The 17,797-nt window shown below is 34.9% G+C and overlaps 1 protein-coding gene across 1 annotated transcript in view; it reads left to right on the top strand.

Moving 5' to 3' along the window:
* Nucleotides 1-5,517: 5,517 nt before the first annotated feature.
* Nucleotides 5,518-17,797, top strand: part of LOC123556466 (heat shock 70 kDa protein 12A-like) — a 51,300-nt gene continuing 39,020 nt past the window's right edge. Inside the window, exon 1 of the mRNA XM_053544435.1 lies at nucleotides 5,518-5,626. The gene's annotated coding sequence lies outside the window, so the exon portion shown is untranslated. The remainder of the gene's footprint in view (nucleotides 5,627-17,797) is intronic.

A 17,797-nucleotide genomic window follows, 5' to 3' on the forward strand; every position in this document is an offset into this window, starting at 1 on the left:
CGATGTGTCATGGGCAAGACCCAGACCCCTAGCTCCAAAGTCAAGGTCAGACTTAGAGTTCAAATGTTAACAGGATTTGTTTTTGTGTCCGGTCCATATTTCTGCCATCCATGAAGGGATTTTGAAATATCTTGACATAAATGGTAACCATAATCAGACAATGTGGCATGCGTAAGACCAAGATTCTTTGCTCCAAGGTCAAGGTCAAACTTAGAAGTCATAGGTTAATAGGATCTTTTTCGTGTCCAGTATATAGCTCTGTTATCCATGAAGGGATTTTGAAACAACTTGGAATAAATGTTTACCATGATGAGGCAATGTACGTGTTACGCGCAAGACCCAGACCCCTAACTCCAAAATCAAGTTAACACTTAGAAGTCATGTCAAAGTTTAATAGGGTCTGTTTCATGTCCGGTTCGTAACTTGTGTCAGTTATTTATGAATTTCGAAATAACATGGCTTAAATATTCCCCATAACGAGAAAATGTGTCTTGTATAACAACAAGACCACCAGCTCTAAGGTCAAGGTCACATTTAGAGGTTAACGATATACATGCTGTGTTTCTTGTCCGTTCCATAACTCTTCCATCGATGAAGATATTTTAAAATTACATGGCATAAACGTTCCCTATATTGAAATGACGTTTCAGACACAAGCCCAAGATCCCTAGTTTCAAGGTAAAAGTCACACTTAGACTTAACACTGTATCTTTCTTGTCCGGTCATTAACTCTGCCATTCATCAGAAATTACTTGTAACAATTCTTCCCTATGATGAGTTGATGTGTCAAGTTTAAGACCCAGACCCTAGATCCAAGGTCAAGGCTACTTACGGACAACTTCTTTAATCTGGTCGCAAAATGAGTCATACCTAAACTATTCTGGCATATTTTGCGCAGGCAACTGTAGCATTCTTGGGCACACTTCGACGGCGTTTGTCACTAATAGTGCCAGATTTTGTAAGATTTAGTAAGTCTTCTAATGTGTTAAAACTGTACACATCAGCAGTAAGTTTTCTTATGTGTTGATACTGTACACATCAGCAGCAAATCTTCTTATCTGTTAATGCTTCACACATCAGCAGAAAGTCCTCTTCTGTGTTGATACTGTACATATCAGCATCCTCTTATTAACCAACCTAACCAGTGTTCTTGGATTCTGTACCAGTAAAAACCTGTTCTCCGCAAGTAACTGCCAGCTTCCCCACATTAATCAGAGATGGAGGACGAATAATTTCTAACGATATTGTGTCTGAAATCATTCGTCCTCCACCTCTGATTCATTAGGGGCAGTTACTTGCGGAGAACAGGTTTGTACTGATACAGAATCCAGGAACACTGGTTAGGTTAACTGCCCGCCGTTACATGACTGAAATACTGTTTAATACGGCGTTAAACCCAAACCAAACAAACAAACAAACAAATCATGTCTTGATGCTGCACACATCAGCATTATGTCCTCTTCTGTGTTGATAGTGCACATATCAGCATCCTTTTATGTGTTGATACTGTACACATCAGCAGTAAGTCTTCTTATCTGTCGGTGCTGTACACATCAGCAGTAAGTCCTCTTCTGTGTTGATACTGTACATATCAGCATCCTCTTATTAGATTTTAGGTTTTAGATTATTTATATTATAAATAAACTTCTTCAACAGGGCTACCGTTATTATAAATTACATAAATACTTTGCTAAATTTTGCTATCGTAATTCAGATTTGGTTTTGAAATATAATAGCAATTTAAAGACACTTCTGCGAGAAGGTATATCAAAATGTTCTTTTTTTATGGGGATGTGGTAAGATTTTGGGTCATGGCAATTTTCTAATTGTATTTAATAAAGTCATGAAACGTTTTATTAAAAGAGGTTATGACCTAAATGTTTTGAGACACACCATGTCTGACATATGACTTCGGACGGATAAAAGGTGGACTATTTGTTATTATACATGTATATACAAAAGGCCATTAATCTTGTCTTCCTCAAGCAATCCAACTAAAACTTGCAGTGCCTACTTTGCAAATGTGTGGCTCTGAGGCTGTGTTTTAGGTGCTCTGTACTTCCGAGAAATCTACCCTTACCTATTACCTTTTGCAGGGCCGCGTTTCTTTCTAGCAGTTAACATTTCTAATACGTTTTATTAAAATCCTACAAACCAGTTCTGAGATATTACTCCGGACGGAAAAACAATCGAATAAAAACACCTATATATATAATTGCAAAAGGTCATAAATCCTGTCTCCCTCGACCAATCTGAATGAAACTTGCAGGGCCGCGTTCTGCAGTTGACATTTCTACCATGTTTTATTGAAATCTTTCTAATCATGTCTGTAATATGACTTGGACGGACAAGAAATTGAATAAAACACTACTATAGCATATACATACATGTACAAAGAGCCATAAATCTTATCTTACTCATGCAATCCGATCTAAAGTTGCAGGGTGGCATTTCCTTACATCAGTTAACATTTCCACCATATTTTAAAGAAATACTCCATGCCATGTCACAAATATGGTTTTGGGCGTACGGACCGACGGATGGACGGAAAGACGGACAGACAACGCCAAAAGTTTAAGGGTAAGCTTGCATAAACATAGATTTTCACATTTTCAATATCGCAACTAGCATCAAAATGAGTGTTCAGCATGTGTATGCTTACATCAACAAAGTTACTGTTAACATGTGAACAGCCTGCTTTGATCATTTTAGAATGACCTTCAGCTTAGAGGTATCAAGATCATATGCAATGCATAAATTTGCTATGACTGGTTTTGGCAAAGGAATTCTAATATCTAACAATTCATAGACAGAGCATCAAAAAGAATACAAAATCTTGGATATCGAAGTGTGTTGACTTTGCACTTTATGTTTGTGAAAAGTTATAATGTCTATCTAAGCTTTGAGACTGATAAGTCGATCAAGAAAACAGTTTAGTGATCAAATATCTACACTTAATCTTGGCATTAAAGCTAGCGATATCTGATTCATGATGCCATCTTGTTATAGTAAATGTTTTAAGATTCAATCTATACATAAATAGCTAAAGGCGGTAGAAAAAAAAACCATCTGAAATCTTTGAACATTTACGGTGACCTTGACCCATGATATTGACCTTTCCACTGACGTTTGAATATGGCATGCGACAACTTCGACTTTTATCGGTGAATGATTTGAAAATCTACACTGCTGACACTGATGTCTATAGTCCTCAAAACTATGCAGCTAAAGCTAAAAGTAATTGATCATTAAAGGCCTAGATCCACTATTATATCACGGGGGACTTTTATGTTATATGGGTTCTGTATGAGGAAGTCTGGAAATATATATATAATATATTTATTGCAATACAATGCCTATCAATCTATCTATTAGATAATGGCGGACAACAATAACAAAAGACTACGTAAAACATTACATACGATTTCTCATATAAAGCATAATACAATTGCAGTATAAAACAATATATGACTTAACTAAGACATTACATATATAGTGTGTATTACATATTATATGAACGTACATGGAAATATATATATAATATATTTATTGCAATACAATGCCTATCAATCTATCTATTAAATAATGGCGGACAACAATAACAAAGGGGTTCACGGGAAGGGTTATGTGACGTTATAGGATTAGTATGGTACGGCATCCGTCAGTAGATTATTGTATTGGGATGTATAGGTCGTAGAGGAGAATGCATCATAAAATATTGGAATATTATATATAAATTGTATTGATACTATAGACCTTTGACAATTCTTATTTTATGACCTATGACAACTATATAAGTACCCCTCAAATACAATAAACAACTGCCATCTTATCTGCTGCTTATCAGCGATTACGTAACAGTAGCAGATTAGAGGGCAATCAGAACAGCAGGGGTCCCAACTAGACCATGAAGATGAAAACCAAATGTGCAGTGGAGTTGAAAGAAATTAATATTTCATTGTGTGAATGTGAAATAATAATAATAATTATTATTATTATTATTATTATTATTATTATTATTATTACAATAATAATAATTATTATTATTATTTCATTATTATTATTATTATGTGTATGACCTAGTGTTCATAAATTCAAATCTATTATGAGCTTAACTCAAAGAAGTAAGCTTCTAAATTTAGGAAAATACATTTACTTTGCAACGCTTAAAAGAAATGAAGCAACTGGGTAGCTACTTTTATGATAATAGTTTTGTAATGAATGAAATGTTCTTGCTTGTATATTTATTCATAATGCTTAATATGTTTATAATTGATTGTACATTCCACTCATACCATATATGACTCATACTTTTCTGTAATATGTGTATGTACCGCCACATTGTAATTGGCTATGAACATGTATATGTTTTTGCCGAATAAACTTTAACTTGACTTGACTTGATTATTATTATTATTATTATCATCAGATTATTATTATGCTATAATATTACAAATTAAAATGATAAAAGATATAGTAATAATATTAAAAATAATAATGATAAGAAATTGCAATATAAGGGAAAAGTCAATGTGTATTTTTTTTGTGTGTGTTGACAAACAATATCTTATAATATCATAATTATAATGAAAAAGGTTAAACCGATGAAGGTGACCCTTCCATTACATTTATATAAAAAAAACTTAAAGAATGGGAAAATGATTTTCTCATGTACATGCAATCACCATTATTTATAATATTACTTGATAAAAGCAAATTATTATGTTTTATATTTCAATAATAAGTTGCCTAAAGTGTACTTTTTCCCCTTAAAACCGTAAGATTTGTAACATATTCCTAAATAAGTTTCTTGTTATTTTATTATAGTTTGATCAACAAATATTTTCCTTTTCATAGAAATTGTCAAAATAAGGTATAACTTTTAAAGTTATGACATATTAATTAAATAAAATACACTGTTTCCCCTTCCCACTAACTGATACATTTGTAAGGTAGACAGACTTTCCAATCAACAATGACCCTTGTTTATTGGAACAATACTGTGATAGTCATTAGCCCCCAACTGTGCTAATGATTTGTTTGTTTGTTTGTTTTGGGTTTAATGCCGTTTTTCAACTGTATTTCAGTCATGTAACGGCGGGCAGTTAACCTAACCAGTGTTCCTGGATTCTATACCAGTACTAACCTGTTCTCCGCAAGTAAATGCCAACTTCCCCACATGAATTATCAGAGGTGGAGGACGAATGATTTCAGACACAATGTCTTTTATCAAATCGTCACGGAGAACATACGCCCCGCCCGGGGATCGAACCCGCGACCCCGCGATCTGAAGACCAACGCTCTCCCTACTGAGCTAAGCGGACAGAAATCCCTTTGCCCACTGACAAGATCTAGGCCTTTAAGAATACAGAGAAACTTATGTAGTATGTATATATCTATCTTTATTCCCATTTTCTTCTTTCACGCCTTAATTTGTCAAAATATGTGAAATGAAATTATCTGTCCATTAATATAGATAAACAATTTTGTGTCACCGAGTTTAGTCGGAAGTATTAAAATGTTTTGTTTACAGCTGATAAATGAAATACCACGAACTAAACAAGGAAGGAAATTGCTACAAAATTGTCAGTTTCGGGAAAAGAACCGACGAAATTTATCGTCAAGGGTATGTACATATTTATTTGGTCCTTATTTTCAATAAGTCATTCTATAAAAAGCATTTCAAAATTTGTAATTCCCGTTCTTTATCATTTAACGATAATGTTTTTATATACAGTAGCTTTATTTTCAATTAAGAACTTTAACTAATGAACATGACTCGACCTCTTTCAATCGAAACTCAAAAAGAGTCATATTCCAACATGGGTAATTCAACCTTATCTACATCGACTTGTTCATATCATAAGAAAACATACGTACGTACGTTATTTTCTACGTGGAACCATGAACCTAAATACCACGTCAATTTACGTCCTTGAAAATTACCGTTTTGTGGTATTTAAGGTAAGACAATGATTTCGGGATAAATACCTAGGAATGTGGCACACAGGTAGTCAGATATCTTATATAAGAAGTATTATTAAAACTACATTTTAAAATTCTCTATCTTTTTTTGTTCAGTTAGACAAACTAGCTTTGCTATGTATTTGATTTCAAAACAAAAATAAAGAAATGACATATGGATTGAAAAATACGAAGCGGAATAATTTGATAGGGCATATAACCGATCCGTATTGTTTAGATATATGTTGAAACATGATTTTGCTGTATATATATTATTTAGCGTCGGTTCTAGTCTATTATGAAATATTAACTCTATACTAAAATCGATAGGAGATTAATATTTTATCATATCGAAACAATACGACTTGTTACGTTAGATTTTTATATTATTCTTAAATAAAAGATAGTAGCATATAATAATGAGAAAAACTAGACGTAAACTAGCTAAGTGGAAATTTATTTAAAGTCTGCCTAGAAATATACTGTACCGTACCGCAGCATATTTTGCAAAACCAATCGGCAAAATTGCTTATCAGCTGGGTTAACATAATACATTCCAATTTCTTTTTTTCCCCTTTTCGTGAATGCCGAAGTGTCTTGTTTAATATAAAATTGAGATTGACACAAATCATAATTATACATTAAACATAGTATCAAATCATTATATACTGTCTGGTTATAATTTTTATACTAATAATAATCAAGTTGCTAAAACATGTTCGAAATTAAAGATTTACTCTTAAATGAATTGTACTGTCAGAGGAGCCAAAATACAAATGTAATGATATAATGTAGTTTGAATTTGCTGGAAAAGAATCCGATACCGAATCCGAATCTGACTTTGGGTACATTGTAGAAACTTTGTAGGAAGGAGCGAAAAATTCGTAACTGTTTCCCTAAAATACGAACGTATGCACTTCAATTTGATTTAATATTACATTCAAGCTGGTGTTTGTGATTGACATATCATTAAAGGATATAATTAATTCGAAAGAAGCATTATTTTTGACAAATTCGCTTTTAAATCACCGGTAGATTTGCGATGTTTTCGTCCCCAAATATTCACGTTCTGGCGTACGATTTCTTCTCGGATAATTATACAATAGCGGATTCGGAAGACTGCAATGAAATCATTTGAGATCATTCAAACTAAGTTAGAAAAATTTCAGTTTTCAATATTTGAATTTGAACAATAAAATTCGTAAAAGGATCCTTTGGAAGCATAGAATGCAGCCAAAAAGAATAATAGGAGACTCGGTTTGACTGAGTCTGTTCATGACAGGTAACGAAATGTGCCCCCCTAGCGCCGGCTTAAGCAGAACTCTGTTACACATATGTTGAATAGACTCCATGATCCCAAAGGACCAGAAAATAAAAAAAAAAAAACACTAAAACATGTCATTATTGTGAGGAAAATTATATTAATCTACAGCTGAAAAAAAAAGACTGAATGCAACTCGAAGATCATGATGTGTGCTGATATTGGAGATAGTAGTAGTTGTTTCGGTTGTTTAAAATTGAACGAAACATTTAATTTCATTGTAAATATTCTTTTATGGTTGCTTTTAGTTTAATAACTATTCTGAAGTGTCTTTTATCTATGTAATTTATGTATAATATATTCATAGCCTGTTTTTACCAAGATGAGATCTCATTAAAATAAATCAATAAAAATCGCCTGTCAATGTCACAGGGGTCTGAACATGGAAACCCGTTTCTGATCAATAACTTGAGGACCACTTGACCCTGAATGTTGAAACTTCATAGGATGATTGGAAATGTAAAGTAGATGGCCCCTATTGATTTTTGAAACACTTGATCAAAAGTTAAGGTCACAGGAACCAGAACTTTGAAAACAGTTTCCAACCAATAACTTTAGAATCATTTGACCCAGAACTTTCAATCACGATGATAGGAATTACAAAGTCGATGACCTTTTATGTTCTGGGGTCACTTGACTAAAGGGAAAGGTCACAGAGGCATGCAGATGGAAAAAAAACTCTTTCTGGATCAATAACTTGAGATTCACTAGACCCTGAATGTTGAAACTTCATAGGACGATAGGACATGCAGAATAAATGACCCTTGTTGATTTTGGACTCACTCAATCAAAGATCAAGGTCACAGGGGCCTGAACATGGAACACGATTTAGTTGAGAACCATTTGACCCAGAATTTTATAATTAAATAGGGTGATTGGACATGCCAAGTAGATGATCTCTATTGAAGCCAAACATTAGTGTCTCTTTGTCTTTCGCTGCTATCATCTATTGACTTCTTGCATTACGACTATGCATTAGGGGACTAATGAGACATGGGCATCTTCTAATTTGAAATTTAATTGCCCTCATATATTAATGTTTGATGATGAATGTTGGTAGGTCTGTAGACAAATCAGTTTCCGGTTGATAACTGGAGAACGATTGGACCTAGGATCATGAGATCGCGAGATTTGTCATGACCAGCAAATGAACCCTATTGGTTTTGAGTTCAGTAGATCAAAGGTCAATATCACATTGACAATAGAACATTTTGACCAGAAAACTAGATCATGCTTTGGTCTAAGATCACATTTGATACGGAGGTCATTTAAGACTGGTAAATGAACCATAATTATTGATTTAAGATCAATACGTTAAATGTCCAGTAGGCAGTGACCAAATAATTTCTGTTGCTTGTCAGTTAATTCATGCAAGTGTTCTATAAGCTCTTGTTATAACTAGAATCTCCAAACAACACATAATTATCAATTAGACCATGACCTTTGCTCACATTTACTGTTATTCCCCTTGTTCTAGTAAAACTGATCTGTTAAAATAATGCTTATAATTCAAAAAAGATTTTTAGCAAAATTAACCAAACCTTACAAAATTTTCAATAAGCACACGGGCTTTGCTCATATATTATTTTATCCCCTTTGACAGAGTGAAAGCAGAGTTTTACCTCTTGATTTGGTAAAAGAAAGGTATGAAAATGCTAATTAATCAAAAGTGGAATTACCAAACTTAGCTAACTGTTCATGCTCATTACCAAATGCTGTCAACCGCTGCCCACATCAGTCCTCTCAGTGCTTTGATTTATTTGAACTATCTGATACACGCCATTCTTGTAGGTAAATATCTTTTAATCTATATATAAATGTTAATAAACAGTTTCTGAATCAACATATCCAAAACCATGTTTTTTTGCAGATTATCTCTTACAAACTTAGAAACCCAGTTATTGTGGCCACTTATATCAACATTGTACGTCATTAGATAACACACCTTAGCTAATCTACTGTTAGGCATTTTTAATGTTTTAACCAATATTTCATACATCGTTCACATGATTCTATATACAAAGGATATCTGCCACAATCACAAAGTACGGCAGCATTAGATGCATTTTGTCTAGAGCACATAAAACATTTGCAGGCATAATACTGTACACGCTTATGTTCTTCAAATTTATTTATACCTCAAATTACGGCTCCATAAAGTAACTGAGGGCATATCTTAGTGTCAAACAGTTCAAGAAATACTGTTTTCTTTATTTTTTGTTAATTTAACGTCGCACCGACACATGATATGTCATATGGCGACTTTCCAGCTTTAATGGTGGAGGAAGACCCAAGGTGCCTCTCCGTGCATTATTTCATCACGAGCGGGCACCTAGGTAGAACAATCGACCTTCCGTAAGCCAGTTGGATGGCTTCCTAACATCAAGAATTCAACGCCCCGAGTGAGGCTCGAACTGTTTTCTTTAACTGGCCACAATCATATAAAGACTTTAATATTAGTATAAGACCTCTCTTTCCTTTAATACATAAGTCATGTACCATACTGCTTATAGAAAGTTGTCTTGTAAAAGTTAAAAAGTTTACCTTGTAAATTAATTGTTTTATCGCAAGATGTACGTATCTCATGATCATCAACCGCGCTCTGAAATAAATTATTATACTATTCCAGTTTGAAAATATAATGATCAACATTTATGCATGCACTTAATTCATCGCATCTGGCATTCAAATCGCCCATTATTATAAGGTTGCAATCATGATAATTACTAATGATAGAATTTAGAACTTGTTCTAATAAAGTTATACATTTTGATATTTTGTTGTCGTAAAAAGGTGAGTTCAGTGGTAGTAGATAACCAAAAAACAAAAATATATCTTTAGCCAGCTGTGTAAATGAATTTGAAATTTTCAATATAATGCCGACATCACATTCAGGATTAAGACGTGTTGTAAAATTTAATAAGTTATTTCTGACATGCCTCCCATGGCTATACCAAACACTGTGTATCTAATGGCTGGTAAAAAATAACAAGTAGGTATGTCTTCTAAACACACCTTGTGTTACATCACTGTTCTCTTCCCAAGTTTCAGCCAGTGCAAAAATTTCAGAGGATGATAAGTAAAGTATAAAGGCATGAAAATCAGTTTTTGGTAATAAACCTTCGTTATTCCAGAAACACAATTTTACTTCATGTTTGCTTGAGCTTTTACCTGATCACTAGTCCACATCTACACGCCCCCCCCCCCCCCCCCTCCCACCCCCTTCCCCCTCCCCATTATGTACTACTTCCAGAAGATTTTTGCGCTTAGCGTTTACAAATGTTGTATTAATATTGGTATTTACATCTTCAGACCGTATGTGTAGTTTGCCCTTCTGAAAATACCCAATTATCCCTTTACTTTTTTAAGTCTGCTAATGTGGATCTTTGCCGGGATGTTAACTCTTCTAAGATCCTAATACCAATTACACGCAACTTCTCTCGGCCTTTGAATAATCTATGCTTATTACTTTTGGTCAAGGAATTTAACAATCACCATTCTCATTTCGTTCGCCCGTTCCTTTCCCAATCTATATGCCTCTGATATACAGTCAATACTCCGCGTATCATCCGGACAGGCAACTCTTAACACTTTATCTAATAGCTTTGATTTAAGCGAATGCTCAGTTTTATCTTTATTTTCTGGTAGGCCAAATGTTCTCAAATTATTTTTAATATTTTGGCGCTCAAGTTTATCGACTACATCCACTAGCTCATCAAAATTTTCTAATGTATTTTCACATAGTTCATGGATTGAGTCAACGTCTAACTGGAGCCTATCCATTTCATCTCGTAAAAAAATCCATGTTAGATTCAATTTGGTTACTTTTTCTTTCAAGCCGCTGCTGTTTAGCATCCAATACATCTACTCTTCCCTTGACCTCCCTGCAAATGTCTTTTACAATTTCCACAACTGATTTTATTTTTGACATATCCGACTTTACATTTTGAATTTAAGCTTTAAGTTTTTCACCACCTTAGTTTATCGCTAAAAGGATTTCATCTTTATCGGTTTAAGGTCCGGGATTGGATTCAACGTCTTTTGAAAAGTAAATAATTCTGGTGTGAACACTTCTCTAAATATGCTGCAACCATATTATTTCGTCGTAGATATTATGCCTGAGTGGTTCATAGATATCGCGCGGACAGCTGCTTATATTTAATGGAATGCTACCTTTTGAAGCAGTATCTAATGAGGTGTTTGCTATGAGTGTTCTAACCCCAAGGGTAAATATAAGCCAAACTCCCATCAGCAGAATCCGAAAGTGTATATCTGAACACGTATTTGATGAAATATGTGCAGTTGTACGGCAGCCTCTAAAACCTCTACCCGGTCCAAATAGGCCAATCTTCATACGTTAAACAGCTATGTCTATGTTCATATTTGCACTTGTTATTTAGCTTAAGTTACCACTATATCATATAAGTACTAAGGGTCATAACTCATGTACTCGTAAAGTAATTTTACTGACGCTTGCAGGGCAAAATTTCCCAACTACAATCAATATTATTATGATAATTTATTGAAATCCTTGAAACCATGTCTGAGATATGACTTCCGACAGACAGAAAATTGAATAAAACTTCTATTTATGTATTAAGATACAAGTACAAAGGACCATAAATCTCATTTTCTTTAAACAATCTGTCTCAAACATACAGGGCCACATTGTTACCATGTATCATTAAAATACATTTAAACATGACTGAGATATGACTCTGGACGGAAAAAATGGACTGTTTGTGTATTATATAATGTAAGTACATTTATCTAGTCTTCCTCAAGAAATTCAAAACTTGCAGTAGGGTCGCATTCCTTTAGAGCAGTCAACATTTTACATATTTATTCAAATCCTACAAACCAATTCTGAGATATGTCTCCGAACGAACAAAATTCGAATAAACACCATATATGCACTATATGATTTATTGCAAAGTGTCTCCTCAACCAATCTGGATGTAACTTACGGACCGCATTGTCCTGTAGTATCTAACAAGTCTGGTATATTTTATTGAAATTCTACCAACCATGTCTGCGATTTGACGGACAGAAAGTGGACTATTTGTGTATCATACATGTATATACAAAAGGCCATTAATCTTGTCTTCCTTATGCAATCCATCTAAAACTTGCAGGGCCGCGTTTCTTTCTAGCAGTTAACATTTCTAATATGCTTTACAAAAATCCTACAAACCAGTTCTGAGATATTACTCCGGACGAAAAAACAATCGATATGCAACTATTTATATAATTTCAAAAATTCATAAATCTGTCTCTCTCGACCAATCTGAATGAAGTTTGCAGGGTCGCTTTGTGCTATTGCAGTTAACATTTCTATCATGTTTTATTGAAATCTTTCTACTCATGTCTGAAATATGACTCTGGACGGACAAGAAATTGAATAAAACACTACTATAGTATATACATACATGCACAAAGAGCCTTAAATCTTGTCTTACTCATGCAATCCGATCTAAAGTTGAGGTGAGGGGGGGGGGGGGGGGCATTTCCTTACATCAGTTAACATTTCCACCATATTTTAAATAAATACTCCATGCCATGTCACAAATATGGTTTTGGGCGGACGGATGGACGGATGGACGGAAAGACGGACAGACAACGCCAAAAGTTTAAGTGTAAGCTTGCATAAACATTGTATTTTCACATTTTCAATATCGTAACTAGCAACAAAATGACAATTATTATCATCAGATTATTATTATTCTATAATATTACAAATTAAAATGATAAAAGATGTAGTAATAATATTAAAAATAATAATGATAATAAATTGCAATATAAGTGAAAACTCAATGTTTTTTGTGCGTGTGTGTGTTGACAAACAATACCTTATAATATCATAATTATAATGAAAAAGGTCAACCCGATGAAGGTGACCCTTCCATTATATTTATATAAAAAAAAAAACTTACAAAAAGAATGGGGAAATGATTTTCTCATGTACATACAATCACCATTATTTGAATATAATATTACTTGATAAAAGCAAATTATTGTGTTCTATATTTCAATAATAAGTTGCCTAAAGTGTACTTTATGATCAAATTTTCAAAATCGCAACTAGCAACAAAATGAGTGTTCAACATGTGTATGCTTACATCAACAAAGTTACTGCTTTTTAGAGTGACATTCAGCTTATACAGGTAGAGGTCAAGATCATATGCAATGCATCAATTTTCTATGGCTAATTTTTGCAAAGGTATTCTAATATGCAGAAATAACTCAGAATGAGCATCAAAAAGAAAACAAAACCTTGGATATCAAAGTGAGTTGACATTGCACTTTATGTTTGTAAAAAGAATATTTTAATGTCTGTCTAAGCTTTGAGACTGATAGGTTGATTAAGAACACAGTTTAGTGATCAAATATCTACTTTTAATCTTGGCATTAAAGCTAGCGAGATCTGATTCATGATGCCATTTTTGTGGTAAATGTTTTGAGCTTCAATCTATACATAAATAGCTAAAGGCAGTAGGAGATAACCCATCTGAAATCTTAAAACTTTTACGGTGACCTTGACCCATGATATTGACACTTTCCACTGACGTTTGAATATGGCATGCGGCAGGTTCGACTTTTATCGGTGAATGAGTTGAAAATCTACTCTGCTGACTAAATTCCTCAAAACTAGGCAGCTGATAGTAATTGATCATTAGAGTACAGAGAAACTTATGTTATATGTATATATCTATCACTATTCCCACTTTCCTTCTTTCACGCGTTCATTTGTCAAATATGTGAAATGAAATCGTCTACCCATTAATATGAATAAACAATTTTGTGTCCTTAAGTTTAGTCGGAAGTATTAAAATGTTTTGTTTACAAAATGCTACCCAGCTGATAAATAAAATACCACGAACTAAACAAGGAAGGAAATTGCTACAAAATTGTCAGTTTCGGGAAAAGAACCTACAAAATTTATCGTCAAGGGTATGTACATATTCATTTGGTCCTTATTTTCAATAAGTCATCCTATAAAAAGCATTTTAAAATTTTGTAATTCCCTTTCTTTATTATTTAACGATAAATTTTTTATACAGTAGTTTCATTTTCAATTAAGAAAACTAATTAATGAACATTACTTGACCTCTTTCAATCGAAACTCAAAAAGGGTCATATTCCAAACATGGATAAATTCAATCTACGTCAATTTACGTCCTTGAAAAATATATGCACATTCTGTTTTGTTGACAATGATTTCGAGATAAATACCTAGGAACGTGCCACACAGGCAGTCAGATATCTTATATAAGAAGTATTATTAAAACTACATTTCAAAAAGCTCAAGCGTTTTGTTCAGTAAGACAATTAGCTTTGCTATGTATTTGATTTCAAAACAAAAGTAAAAAACTGACTTATAGATTGAAAAATACGAAGCAGAATAATTTGACAAGAGCATCCGTATTGTTTGGATATATGCTAAAAAATGGTTCTGATATATATTAGCAAAAATCGTGTTTTTTTTCTCTTTTTTTTCTTGGCTACGAATTTGCAAAAACTGTTGTTGTTTTTTTTTTTTAGTTATATTTCGTGGCCACGAATTAAGAAATCGCCTTTTTCTTTTCTTCTTTCTTTTTCTTAGTTATATTTCGTGGCCACGAAATAAGAAATTGTTGGGGGTTTTTTTTCTTAGTTATATCTCGTGGCCACGAGATAACAGTTTTTGTTTTTCGTTTTTTTTTTTCTTAGTTATATCTCGTGCCCACGAGATAAGTTAAAATTAAAAAAATCCGATGTCCCCTCCATGCTTCCGTATAAACTAGCTAAGTGCACATTTATTAATAGATCTACGTAGAAATATACTGTTCCAAATCACGGCATATTTTGCAAAGTCAATCACAGCTGGAATAACATAATGTATTCCAATTTATCTTTTTGTTTTCTTTTTCATGAATGCCATAAATTGTCGTCAGAATAAATCAAAACTATATAAGTTTTAGTTTGTCGATGTTAATGGTTCCGTAGCTCTACACATATCATATCTACACATATCATATCTACACATATCATATCCATAAGTGTTTATCACTGCATATGGAACTCAGTCGGTCACAACATTTATTTCGATCACCGGCAGCTACTCGGGAATTTTGAGAAACACTTTTCAGTGCTATACACTGGGCACGTTAAAGAACCAGGCTGTCTATTCGCAACGAGCTAGGCTAAGTTAGCCGGACAAGCCTGTATCTGATTTCTGATCTCTCTGTCGTGGGGGCTTTGTCTCACTCTGTCCCTCTGGTCAGATCGCTCTGTGTCTGTACTAGTAGAGGATGAATTATGCGCCCTGCATCTGAACTATGTAAAGCGCCTTTGAACGTGAAATTGATCATGAAATGGGGGGCGCTATATAAATCTGGTATAATAATGATAATAACTTAAAAATACGGTAAACAATTTTCCGACAAAACGCTGGGTCCAATTTTTTGTCTTCGGTATGATATGGCGACGGTTAAGTTTGCGTCTCTTTCGACGACAACATAAGTAAATATGGTAGTCAGTTTAATTAAATGTAAAGTCATTCCGCCGTAGCAACTTAAAGTCTATGTTTTTATTACTTGAATTTTTTATCACTGAATAGTTCGTGAAAGTCCCATTTTATATAGAATATACCGGCGTCGAATTCGGTATCGGATTAATTTGCAAACGTCTAGCGGACCTTTCCTCGTTGAACACTCCTACATACATTGCGTGTTTATCTCAGGACCGCCGTGAACATTTCTTATACGTATTTTGGTTGGAGAAACTGCATGTAACTTCCACGGTTCTCCGTAGGTCACGACAGCATGTTTATATTGGCACTGTGTTTTCATGCCAGCAGAAACGTATAATAAGTATGTTGATCTATCTTTAGTGGAACGGTAATTAAAATTTACAATAAGTTATATCCAAATGAACATGCGCGCTCCAGAGCATGAATAAATTTCGTTTCTGTACGTCCGTGACTAGTTCTGAAATTATCTTCTCTCCGAGTTTTTAATATTCCATTTGCATGTTAAACACCAAGAAAGAAAAACTGTTAAAGTCTTATCATCAAAAGACTGATAACGACGAGTCTTTCACTTATTTCTTTGAAATAAACTTCATTGATGATGATGTACGAAATATATAAATTGTTTTTATGGAAAATTTTCATAGGCGTAACCAGAGTTTCTCGGAGGGGGCGCGAGTGGGGGTAGGTGTGGGAGGGGGTTTCCTAATTCCTAGTTCACATTTGGCCTGCGATGCGTCGGCGGAGCCCGTGGACTGCCGATATCCTTCTTTCCGTGCAGGAGGCGGCAGTGCGATTTTCGTACGGATTCACGGGCTCTGCAGTCTCTACGATTTTGTTATAGTTATACAAATTAGAAAAATCGAAAGCCCGTAGCTCGTAGACATGTTGCAGATAGTATTGCACAATCCCCGCACGGGTATCTTTAAGAGGCCTTGCACTCATCGTGCAGCCAACGCACGATTTTTCCTGGACATGTTGCCCAAAATAAATCGTGCGGAGATTGTTGATTCGTGGGACCTTCGCACGGCCCTCGCACTGCTGCCGCAAGGTTGCCGCTTGCTGCGCGTGCGGTACCTGTGAAAACGCATGGATATTAAGCAATCATCGCGCGGCAACCCTACAGAGGCCGCATCATTGCCGCAAACATTTTTCAGATGGTTATATATATTGGCCATCTCCAACATGTTTTCATATTTTGTCTCTTCGGAGAAATGATAGTACCACTAAGACTCAGAGCAGTATACCTGCGGTTGCAGTTGAGGCAGGTCAGGAGAAGAGAGCGGATTATTACAAGCCTGGTCGTCCTTGATGTGCAGCATGCCCGACAGAGGCACAGGACGAGGACGGTGTGCGTGAAGCCCTTGCTGTGGAGACGGGTCACCCTGGGACACTACGACAACCTGATGCAGGAGTTGATGTGTTCCCATGGGGACTTCTAAGATACCTCAGAATCGAGCCAACCATGTTTCGGGAGATGGTTGACAGATTGACCCCCCGAATTTCTAAGCACCTAGACAACCATCACCGTATCTTCTCCGCGCAGCCTCTGCATGCACGGAAGCAGTACGGGCGTCGTAGGATTTCCACGGGAAGCTTGAGGAGACTGAACGGCAACTGCACTGAAATGGCACGATTTCCGTATAATCTGATCAGCGTCTCCGCGGATTTCTCCCGGCCTTCCCCGAGAGCCTGTACAAAAAATGGCACGATGCTCGTATATAATGAGAACACATACGCCGTAGCTCGTAGCCATCAACGAAGCCCCAAAATCCGCAAGGACTTATCGGACGGCGAACTGGTCAAATGTGAATTAGGCATCAGCTATAGAAAGAAAAGAAATGGGGTTTAAAATACGCTTTTCGGTCAATTCAAAATCTAATCTAAATTCACGAAAGTGCAGGAAAATCTATGTCTATGAACGGAAATGTCGTCATGGCGTTTCGGTTTTTAGCAGCTATAGCGTGACACTGTATTTTTCTTACAACATATCTATAATTAAA

Source organism: Mercenaria mercenaria, chromosome 5, assembly GCF_021730395.1.
Source record: "Mercenaria mercenaria strain notata chromosome 5, MADL_Memer_1, whole genome shotgun sequence".
In the NCBI taxonomy this organism is placed as follows: Eukaryota; Metazoa; Mollusca; class Bivalvia; order Venerida; family Veneridae; genus Mercenaria; species Mercenaria mercenaria.